The sequence below is a fragment of the Cervus canadensis genome, chromosome 1 (assembly GCF_019320065.1).
Source record: "Cervus canadensis isolate Bull #8, Minnesota chromosome 1, ASM1932006v1, whole genome shotgun sequence".
Taxonomy (NCBI): Eukaryota; Metazoa; Chordata; class Mammalia; order Artiodactyla; family Cervidae; genus Cervus; species Cervus canadensis.
Window position 1 is genome coordinate 91,703,307 of NC_057386.1, and position 11,587 is coordinate 91,714,893.

At 39.8% G+C, this 11,587-nt stretch overlaps 1 long non-coding RNA gene across 1 annotated transcript in view; it reads right to left on the bottom strand.

The window, feature by feature from the left end:
- LOC122453064 overlaps positions 1 to 11,587 on the bottom strand; it is a 70,839-nt gene extending 59,252 nt beyond the window's left edge. Inside the window, exon 1 of the long non-coding RNA XR_006272933.1 lies at positions 11,197 to 11,587. This is a non-coding gene — a long non-coding RNA (uncharacterized LOC122453064). The remainder of the gene's footprint in view (positions 1 to 11,196) is intronic.

Genomic DNA, 11,587 nt, shown 5'->3' on the forward strand with positions numbered 1-11,587 from the left:
TAACCACCAGAAAAACCACACTCACAGCACGTAGATCCTTCCACGGTGCCCTTCGGCTTGGGCATTTCCACACTGTCTCTAGACGGATCCCACACTTGGACAGATTTTAAATCATCCCTGTATTTCTTTCTCTCATTGAGCAAACACCTACCTCTATTGTGCTGAGAAGGCCATGGTCAACCTGGTTGGATTGGCAGCTACACTTGCCCGGATTCCCTTCCCGCCAGGGTTCTGGGTTGAAGTCACCCAAAGAATCCCGCAGGCGGATCTGAGAGACACAAATGCAGCCTTCAATGGTGACAGAAGGGCACCCGGGAGACTGGCAGGTTCCTGGGGTCCTCACTCCCCTCTACACCACATTTAGTTCTTTTTCCCAATCATGAGACCCACCAGCCACCAGCGTCCCATTACCGACGACCCTCTGCAGCTAACCCGAGGCAGCAGCTTCCCAAGGAAGCTTTCCACTGGCTCCCCCTCACAGACCCACTTGAGCAGCACATGGCTTCTCTCCCCGTCTCCCCACAAGCTCTGACTTGCCCCCTGGGCCAGTGCTTCTCTCATTTCTTAAGGGAGTGACTCCTTCTCTGATCCTCCAACTCCTCTTTCTGGACCTCCCTTTCCCAGATCCTCCCACAATTGAGTAAGGTTTAATTCCTACAGTAAATCCCTCAGTGCACACTCAAGGCAAAGCTTCCCCCTGGAACCCCGTATGACACACATCTATCATCTCCAGGACCTGGAAATGCTCCCCAGAGGCTCCCCAGACGGACAGTCTAATCCTTCTCAGGAGAGCCTGTGGGGGCCCGGAGGGTCGCCATGACTTCTCATGTGGACCTCACTCCTTCTGGTGGTCACACCGAACACCTCAGGGTTTCTGCTGGGATGTGGTTTCAACTCCTCTTAGCTCAGGTCACTCTCTGTCCTAAGACCAGGCATGGCATTTAATCAGTCTCCTTTGTTTAATCAAAGCTCTTCACTTCAGTTTTTAGAACCATTTTTCCAAGCGCTGTATTCCACACATTCAGTGTTTTTTCTAGATAGTCACATTTGACTGCTACCTGTTCACAGGTTTATCTAACCCACTGATCCATGGGAAAGTGCCAGGGACAAATCGCTGCTGTTACAGATTCCTCTCAAGGATTTCTCTTTTGTTTGTTTCTTTTGGCCAAATATACAGGGCTCTTAGTTCCCTAACCAGGGATAGAACCTGCATCCCCTGTACTGGAAGCTCAGCATCTTAACCACTGGACTGCCAGAGAAGACCCTCAAGGAGTCTCTTTTGGAGTCGACTGTCATGTCCAGGTTTCCACAGGATCCCAGGTAAATCAACATCTAATCTAAGTGATTTGTCAAATTAGGTAGTATAGGTACTTCCTTGATGGTACAGAGGTTAGGAATTCACCTTCCAATGCAGGGGGAGGTGGGTTTCAATCCCTGGTCAGGGAACAAAGATCCCACCTGCCGAGGGGTAACTAAGGCCATGCCGTGACTAGAGAAGTCCCCGCATGCCACAGTGAAGACCTAGTGCACCCAAAAAATAAACAGAATTGGAAGCATTTCATTTTACAAAATAATTAGGTGGTATAAAGTTTAAATAGAGATATACAACCAGTGGCATTAAATCTGGAAAAAATACTACATCATTGAAAACAGCAAGAGACAATAGAGCAGATGTTTTCACATCCTATGCAAGATATCCAAGAGGATATATTTAATTTTAGACTCCTTAGGTTGGAAGTCTGTGGAGAAATACTTGAGCTGAAATGGACACTTGCATAGAAGTGATATTTGAATACACAAGGGTAGATTTATTCTTTAAAAGACAAAGACAGAAAAAAATGGGGAGGCCAAAAACAGCACATTAGTAAAGTCTATGTCCTGTGTGCATATGATCTCCCAAAAGTCAGTAGCTGCTCCAATCATATTTATGATTTACATATGTAAATATGTAGAAATATGTAAAGTTAACAGAAAAGAACTGCACCAATTTGGATCTCCAGGACTAGGAACCACATGGAGCGTTAAGAAACCACGTGACCCTGATTCTACCATCACTTCCCTAAGTGCAGTGTTCTTGAACAAGGAAGATTCTCTTACCTGATACCTATGTGATACCAGGAGAGTGAAGCAAGTCATAGAACACATTTTATCTACATTTGCCCCCTTGCTGGAATGGGACATTTTCCCCCATTTAAATATCTTTAGACTTTGACCCACATATGGACAGACCTGTAAGTGAGACTGTCCATCACTTGGGAAACGGCTGAATAAACTATGCAGTTCTCAACGGATGAGAAGTGTCTGCACAAATGCTGAGTGACTGTTGAGATAAATGGTATAAAGAAATAAAGACCAAGATGGAGGAAACTGTGTATCTCAAGCTGGCGTTTATCTAGGAAAGTGAAGATGGAGGAGATACCAACATCTACATATACTGGCTCCTATAAAAAAAAATAAAATAAAATGATAGACAGTGAAGTTTTTAAAAAATTACTTATGGTGGAGAAGAAAACAAAAATGCAAGCCAGACTTCTCCGAATAGATCTTGTTTTAGGTGACTTTAAAACATTAAGTGAAATTCAGCATAACTACAGCTCTAAAGCAGAATGAAACAAACAGCCACTAAGCAAGCTTTTAAATTGTACAGAGAACAAGTCAAGTGACTTTCAAAGACAACAATTTGCCTGTATATCCCTAGTGTTATACCCTCTAAAGATGAAAAGAATCACACAATAAATTCAAACTGGTTTTGGTAATTATATTTCAATAATATTTTTATTGTTATTCTGAAATAGTATTCATTATAGTTACATATAAATTTATAAAGAAAGAGAAAACAATTAATTATTGGTAAGAACTCATTATTTAGTTTCTCTTTGAAAAGAAAGAAAAGAAAGAAAGGTGGGAGGGAGAGAGAGGAAGGAAGGAAGGACAGAAAGAACGAAGGGAAGCAATAAGCACCCCTCATAATCAGGGTGTGGTCTCTAAATATAACTGTTTGCCATAAAGGAATGCCAGCTCCAGACTCAGGGCAAGAAATACACACAAGATAAGTCTAGAACATCGTCATACCAGAAAACAATGGAGCGGCTGAAGATGACTGAAGGACTCATAAGCCAAACTTGAAGAGGCTCCCACTGACCCAAATTGGACAATTTTCAGAACTGATAAGAAAAATACATCAGTATTTTGCATAAGTACCAAATATGTTCAAACATCCATAAGTTCACTAAGATAATTTAAACAAATTAAGTGATCAACTCTGGCTGATGTTAAAAACCAACTCACAGAAACTAGTTTAAAAAAAGAGAGAGAGACAGAGAAATATATATAGAAAGAGGGTGTTTGTGAATTTAGCATCTATCTGGTCTTTGTCGTGCAAACTATACACCAGACTAATCAAATTGCTGGTATAGGGAAAATATTACAGTAAATAAGTGAAGAAGAAATTAAAGAATATCACAGATCTAGACAATCATTTTCCAGACTGTTAACATCACAGAAATAGAGATAATGTGCATCTTATGAAAAAGAGGGTGGCTTTTTAAGCTATTATTTTTTTAGCAGTACTTACTAAGGTATTTGTGGATGACAGGATATCTGTGTTTTCTTGAAAATAATCCAGAAAGGGGGCTGGGAGACCACTAAGAATGCTGAGACATAGATAGAACAAAACTGGCCATGAGTTAATGGTTGCCACAGCTGGGAGACGGTAAACAGAAGTTCATTGCATAGTTCTACTTTTGTGTATAACTGAAATTTTCCATAATCAATTTTTTTTTAATTGATGAGGCTTTGAAGCCACACTGCCTGGGTTTGAATCCCAATGCAGCTACTTAATAGAGATGTAATCTTGGGCAAATTACAGCAAGTTGTGGAGCCTCTCTGTAACTCACCTTCCCCATTTGTAAATTATGGATGATATTGGGTTGGCCAATAAGTTCATTTGGGTTTTTCCAGAAGATCTTGCAGACAAACCCAGCCAAACTTTTTGACCAATCCAATACAAAGGGCCTGTTACGAGGACCAAGTGATATAATGCATATAAAGCATCTAGAATAATTCCTGATATACAGTAAACACCTGTTAGCTATTACCATTTTTAGGATCCTCAAAACTAAATGAAACCTTGGCTTATTAGAGTTTCTGGGCCACTAAACGGTTAAGTTAGATAAGCAGGGTGACAATATACAGCCTTGACGTATACCTTTTCCTATTTGGAACCAGTCTGTTGTTCCCTGTCCAGTTCTAACTGTTGCTTCCTGACCTGCATACAGGCTTCTCAAGAGGCAGGTCAGGTGGTCTGGTATTCCCATCTCTTTCAGAATTTTCCACAGTGCTGAAGCTGAAACTCCAATACTTTGGCCACCTCACACGAAGAGTTGACTCATGGAAAAGACCCTGATGCTGGGAAGGATTGGGAGCAGGAGGAGACGGGGACGACAGAGGGTGAGATGGCTGTATGGCATCACCAACTCGATGGACATGGGTTTGAGTAAACTCCAGGAGTGGTGATGGACAGGGAGGCCTGGCGTGCTGCGATTCATGGGGTCGCAAAGAGTCGGACACGACTGAGCGACTGAACTGAACTGAACTGAACTGAAACGGTTAAGACTGGCTCATGAGAAACTGTTATTTCTTCTTCTTACTGAGGAGCATAACATACATCCAACAATCTCCTTTCCTCCACATAACCACTAGACAGACTACAAAGACTGGCCAGTCTTTCAGTTTTCACCATTCTGACACTCTATCTGCTGCTCCCAAAGAAGAAGAAGAGGTCTCAGGCCAATGCTACTCTCCACTCCCACCTTTATCTCCTAGCACCATGCCCAGGGCCAGCCCACAGTCCCGCGCTGAGCCCTCTAGTGGTGGGTGGTTTAGCAGAAAACCAGTAGTCTAGTCAAAAGCCCTGGATCTTCATCTCGCCTCTGTCCCTGAATAGCTGTGTAACTGTGGATAGTGGTTTGATGGTCCCAGAACTGGGTAACAAGATGTCGCCAGCATTTCTGGAACTCTTGCCTTGAAGCTCCCTTTGGAGACTATTAGAAAATTCTTGTGAGTCCCTTTTGTTGTTGTTGGTCAATCGCTCAGTCGTGTCCAACTTGCAACCCCGTGGGCTGCAGCACGCCAGTCTTCCCTGTCCTTCACAATCTCCTGGAGTTTGCTCAAATTCATGTGCTTTGAATCGGTGATTCCATCCAACCATCTCGTCCTCTGTCGTCCCCTTCTCCTCCTGCCTTCAGTCTTTCCCAGCATCAGGGTCTTTTCCAATGAGTCGGCTCTTCATATCAGATGGCCAAAGTACTGGATCTTCAGCTTCAACATCAGTCCTTCCAATTCAGGGTTGATTTCCTTTAGGATTGAGTCCCTTCACTGACACAGAAAATCTTCAACCTCTGAGAGTAAAATCATAATAAGACACAGCCAAGAAGATTTCAATGAGGTAGATAATAAGGCTGTCTTTGGTTGAAAACCACTTGCAACTATTAAAGGGAGATTGCATCTCCGTTAGGAAGCACACACTGACTTTTAAAAACAGTCCTAAAGAAAAGCAGTGACCAAATTCTCAGATAAAATGTAAACAGCTACTTTAGAAGATGTCTGTTTCACAAAACTCTCCCTGGGGTAGAGTTACTCCCTGGGGTACGGTTACTAATTTTTCTTTAAACCAACTTTTAAATCTCTCCTTAAGAAGAATCATAGTCATGTCATCTACAAAGTATTTGAGTGTGTGGGCTTTCTCCTTTGTACAGATGTAGTCACATAAGTAAATTTACAAGTCAAAAATCATAAAGCTATTTATATTTCAATTAAACAGCTTAAAGAAACTCAGTACAAGTGGGAGCTTGATTAATTGTGTTTCATCCTCTGTAAAATGGGGCTCCAAGTAATGTGCCTAACTCGCAGAGTTGTTTTAAGGATTAAATGAGTAAATATATGAAAAGTATTTAGACAAACTAGCTCATAATAAAAGCCGCATAAGTGTCAGCTATTATCCTTATGAACGTTCCACTGTTTTCAGTTCTCAAAAATGAAACATCCCTTATTCAGTTTCATTTTTCAGTTATCCTGTTTATGGCAAATATAGACTCAAATCACTGATGCACACACATTTCTGAAGATTTGAAAGGCTCTTAAAATTTTGTCCTATGTTTAAGCCAGTATTCTTGTCCAGATAGATAAAATAAATAAGATTTGCTTATATGCAAACACATGGGTTTCTACATAAGGGTCCACCACAAACATTAATTATAGGATGACTACATACCTTTTGTTTTCAGAAAATACCTATATATATATATCAGCAAATATTCATTGTATGCAACTATACCCAAGTTAACACGGTAGGAACTATGGAAATACATGGAAGAAAAAGGCACAAGCCTCATCCTTGGGAAGTTTCCCAGTTGAAGAAGAAGAAACATTTGCATATGAGGCTGGCTAATGAGTTATGGTTACAGGTCACCTGTGAGCAGTAAGTGACTGGGGCAGAAGGTAACAACACCTGCAGTGGAAAAACAGGGGTGGGGAAAAGCAGAGACGTCTCTAGCAACCAAGATAATTCAAAACCTTTGGCTTAGAGAAGATGGACCTGAGCCCAGGCTTAAGGGATGAGTGAGATTCAGAAAAGGGAAAAGAAGCAAGAGGGTATGAACAAAGGGAAGGACAGATTCTGAGTGGACCCTGGGATGACCACATGGACTCAATCAGGGAGCGGGAGTAAAGAAATATTTGGCAGACAGATAGCCAGACTCTTTGAGACCAGCCTAAAGAATTTCTCCTTTATAAGTGATACAAAGGTAACAAGGGTTTTGAACAAAGCTTTGACATGATGAAAGCAGTAGTTTAAGAAAATTTCTAGATTTGGGGTCCAAAGGGCCTCCTATAGATGAATTAGTTGCAGATACGGGCATTTGTGATTCCCTTCTCTCTCATTTTCAAGAATTTTGTGGTGCATTTGCCAGTGTTTACAACACCTTCGGTTCATATAATCCCTCAGATTTGCTTTCACCTTTCCAAAACAGGAGAGGACTGAGGTAGCAGGCATGTGATTTGCTGAAAACTGAACCCATCTTGTACTCAGATGGCATGGCCACCTGCTCCTTCTAAATTGGATACTGACAATTTCTTAGGCTCTGAAACATCTAGAAGAGTCATCCACTCAAATGCCATCTCTCTTTCTTTAATAGAGAGTTATGAAAATAGAAAAGCATTGCTTTTTTTCTTTTTCTGTATGGTAAAGATATTTTCTTGTTTTTCCTTGTATTTCCTTGTATATCCTGGTGATATAAATAATACACACTTATTGTCAAAAATTGAAATAAATCAAAGAATAAGAAAGAAATCACCCAGAGTCCCAATCCTTCTGAGACAACCATCATTAATATTTAGAGACTCACTTTTTAAGCATCTCAACTACAAATACATAAACACACATATTTTGTAATTTAATCATGATTATCTATAGTGTGTTGTTTATGTACCTATTTAGTCATTTTGTTATCTTTCAATTTTCCTTCTTCTCTCTCCTTTCTCTCAATCCTGTCCTTCTGACACCTAGCTTCATATACCTAGTATATATTTTCCATAATTTTATTCTCTTATACACATATTACATAAATTATATAGGTATCACTGATAAATTTATAAAAGTAGCAGCCATCAAAAATATTTCTCTGCATCATACTTTTCCCACTAAACAGTGCATTATGAAATTTCCTCTGTTAAGTGATATTTAACTCACTCTTTTTAATATATCATGAGATAAGAATAATGGTTATTGAATACTTACTATGTGCCAGGGACTATTTCCATATTATGTTGCCAATTTTATTTTAATTCTCACAAAAATCTTCTGAGATTGGTATCACTGTTGTCCTCATTTTATGAATGAGAAAAGGGAGACAGAGAAGCTTAGCACCATTCCTGAGGCTGTTCATCATACATTTAAGATGAAAATAGGGATTAAAGCCCAGGCAGCCTGACGCTATAGCCATGCTATTAACATGAACCCCACACCATATGACTGAGCCAGGCATGGTGACGCCCCCAACCAGCCCATCCCTAATGGGCACTCTCTTGATTCCAGTTTTTTGCCATTATAATAATACTTGAATAAATATCCTTGGACATATATCCTGATCCATGAGTATTTTATTTCTTTATCCAACGAATATGTAATGAGGATCTACCCTGTGCGAGAGACTATTCCAGATGTTACAGTTCCAGTGGTGAGGGAGATGGACACAGTTCTAGTTTTCATAGAGCTCACATTCTTGTGGGAGAAGACGATGAATGAATGCATGAACAAAGGAACAAGAAAAAAATAGGAGATAATATCTGTGAGTCATATGCATAGAATTAAAAGAGGGGAATGTGATAGAGAGCCACTTGGTGATAATTACAGGTATTGCTTACATGAAACAGATAACCAAATGTAAGATTGGTGGGTTGAAAGATCTATGCTTTTTTTAACTTTAATAATCATTGCTACTCTGCTAAAAGGCTTATTCCTAATAAGTTTCATTTCTAACAACAGAAATATAGAGTTAAAAAAAAAAAAGAAAGAAACTTTTCTTGTCTTCCTTTTTGACTCACTAGGGTCTTAAACTAAAGTTTAAGAACTTTCTTAAAGATTTTTCTTTTTCTGCCAAAGTATGCGAATCAAATTCAACAGAAATAAATTCAACAGAAATAAATGTATATCCGCTACAAGGGAAACATCACAAATGATTTTATATCACTTTATGTACTTTTTAAAACTTGTGCACTTTTATATCAGTTTGTGCAGACTTTGAGTACATATATATGGCTATTCCTATGAAAGAAATAATGCACATCTCTCAGGGAACACTCTCAAAGGAAACACGTGGGTTTGCTGGTGAGGCAAGGGTGGAAGATAGCAAGAGTAAACATTTTTAAGCTAGTTAAACACAAGTGGGCTCTAAAAAATAGCAAGGAAAGAAGTCTAGTAGGTTGAAAACAGACTCCTATAAAGAAAAATTTTGATAAACATTAAAAAGCATGATGGTAAATTCATGTTGATGTATGGCAGAAATCAAACCATTATGGTAAAGCAATTGTCCTTCAATTAAAAATAAATAAATTGGGGGTGGGGGGAAGCAACCTTAAGGGGCTGAAGTACTTCAGAAGTAGCCATCAAAAAAATACCACTGAATGCACTATCCATAGCCTGGCAAGCTAGACTTTCTCACCACATCTCCTTTCCTCATTTGTAGGCCTATCTGGTTATCGTAAGTTCTAGGGCACTGCTATTATTTAAAGGACTCATAAATATGCAACAGGTATTTCATGGAAGAAACTGCAACTGAACAACTTCCAACCAGAAGGAAGATGATTTCCAATCAGAGATGCGGAAAGGAGGAGAGCGTGGCATAGTGGTTCTCAGCGGTCCCCAACGTCTCCACCATTCCACGGAGGAGCTAGCAGCACTCAGACTTCAGACTTATCCTTTCTGCAAAACACCCTGACAAATCAGAGAGAGGGCATGGCAGCCTCCATACCTAAATCCAGCCCCTCGTTTTAAAGGGCTACGAGCTCTATGTGTGCAGAAAAGCAGGGTTTTATTTTAACCATGTTCCACAAGCAAAAGAAATGGAAAGAATTCCAAGCCTAATCTTTTTTCTTCTTCCTTGAAATTTGATCATATTCCTAACTTTAGTCATAGTGCCTGGTTTCCTTTCCTTAATGGAGTGAAATTTATGTCTGTGATTAGAGAATTGGCTTGGGAAAACCATTTGAGTTTTAAAAGTTATATGTTTCAACAATAATAGATATGGGAACCCTGGAACAAAATCAGTATGTTTTGGATGTTAATTCAGACATCATAATGACTTGCTATTTCAATCTGCAGTTAGTAGGTAATGGTGGTATTAGACATATTCAAGGTGGAAAAAAATTGAGTTGAAAGTTTTCCCAAGGATAGCATAGTGATAAATTTAAAATTATAGCCTCAATGTATAGCTTTGGGGCTAAAATGTCCAGGATTATTTTGAAAATAAAGAGTAAGGTGGCATGCATTAAAAGAGTAGCTTTTCTGAAAGTGCATTTACTACAAGTGTGACACAAATTCTAACATTCATAGACATAGGGAAAAAAAGAAATCTATTGCCATAGGCAATAGATATGTTCCTTAAGTCAACCCTATCTTTCAGTGTATCAGGGAAACTCACTAGAAATGGAATGAGGTGATGAGACCTTTAGGGGAAGAGGGGCAAGGCCATGAAATGGTCTGGCTCAGTCGTGTCCGACTCTTTGTGACACCATGGACTATAGCCCCCCAGGCTCCTCTGTCCATGGGATTCTTCAGACAAGAATCCTGGAGTGGGTTGCCATGCCCTTCTCCAGCGAATCTTCTCAACCCAGGGATCAAACCTGGGTCTCTCACATTGCAGGCAGATTCTTTACTATCTGAGCCATCAGGGAAGCCCCTCTATCCAAAACAAGCAAGCTAAATTCCTGCTGGTTGGAGGCTACTACTGGGGGGGGTCAAGGAGTTCTATCCTTGGAACTGCACAAGCTTACTTGGAAATCCTTTGACCTTCTTGCTGCGTGACTTTGAGCAAGTTGTTTAACACTTCTGAGCCTCATCTACAAAACGGGGTGTTAGTAATACTTCATTTCAAAGGATGTTATGAGAATTAAATGAGATAATGTACTGACATACGTAAAACAAAGAAGACATGAATGACATTTTAGTTCCTTCCTCCTTTCTACGCAGTTATTATATTGGCTCTGCAAGAACTGAATTGGAAGAAATGAATTTTGAAGGAAAAAAAAAGAGGCGGATATAGGAGTGAAAAGAAAGAGCTGCCTAGGAGTGGCCTAGACTTAACCTGGCAGAACAATCTCAATGAAAGAGCCAAAGAAACACCACCCATATCCAATGCATCACTATAGCCGCCCCTCTCTTGCAGCACAGAATGCTTTTTCTACATGAATTTCTAAGTCTTTCTAATCAAGGCATACTTACTCATTTATATATAATTTATGTCACTCATTTCAATACTGTTCATTTAAATGTTATGGGCCTAGGACAGTGCTTGTCCCAAAACAAGTAATAAAACATTTATTAACTCTAATGGCATGATAACCTAAAAAGATATAGTCCAAGACATCATAAGCACAGCACAAATGAAAAACCAAATCTACAATCGCAAGCAGTTAACATACCAATTCTTAATTATTAAATATCACCATGGCATACAGCATTCTCCGTAACGTGTAGGAAAGTCCATTTGAGAAGTCTTAAGAGATTAATGATGTTAAAAATACAGGACCAAAAATTGTATTAAACCATTTTCTGGCTAAGAACTTTTATTTTTGTAGCTGATCTCTTGTCATTACCATCAGTCTTTCAGGTGATTTGTGTGCAGGTCTATTTTTTTCACAGGGAACCAAATGTTGATCACTTAACAAGAATTACAGGCTGTGTCCATCACGACGTGTGAAGAACCACAGAATCACCCTGAGGTGCTGGGCACTTTATTTGCGGCAGAGGCCAATTGTCCCCACACACAAGATGGAATTTCAGAGCTTTGGGCCTGGCCAGGATGATCATGGG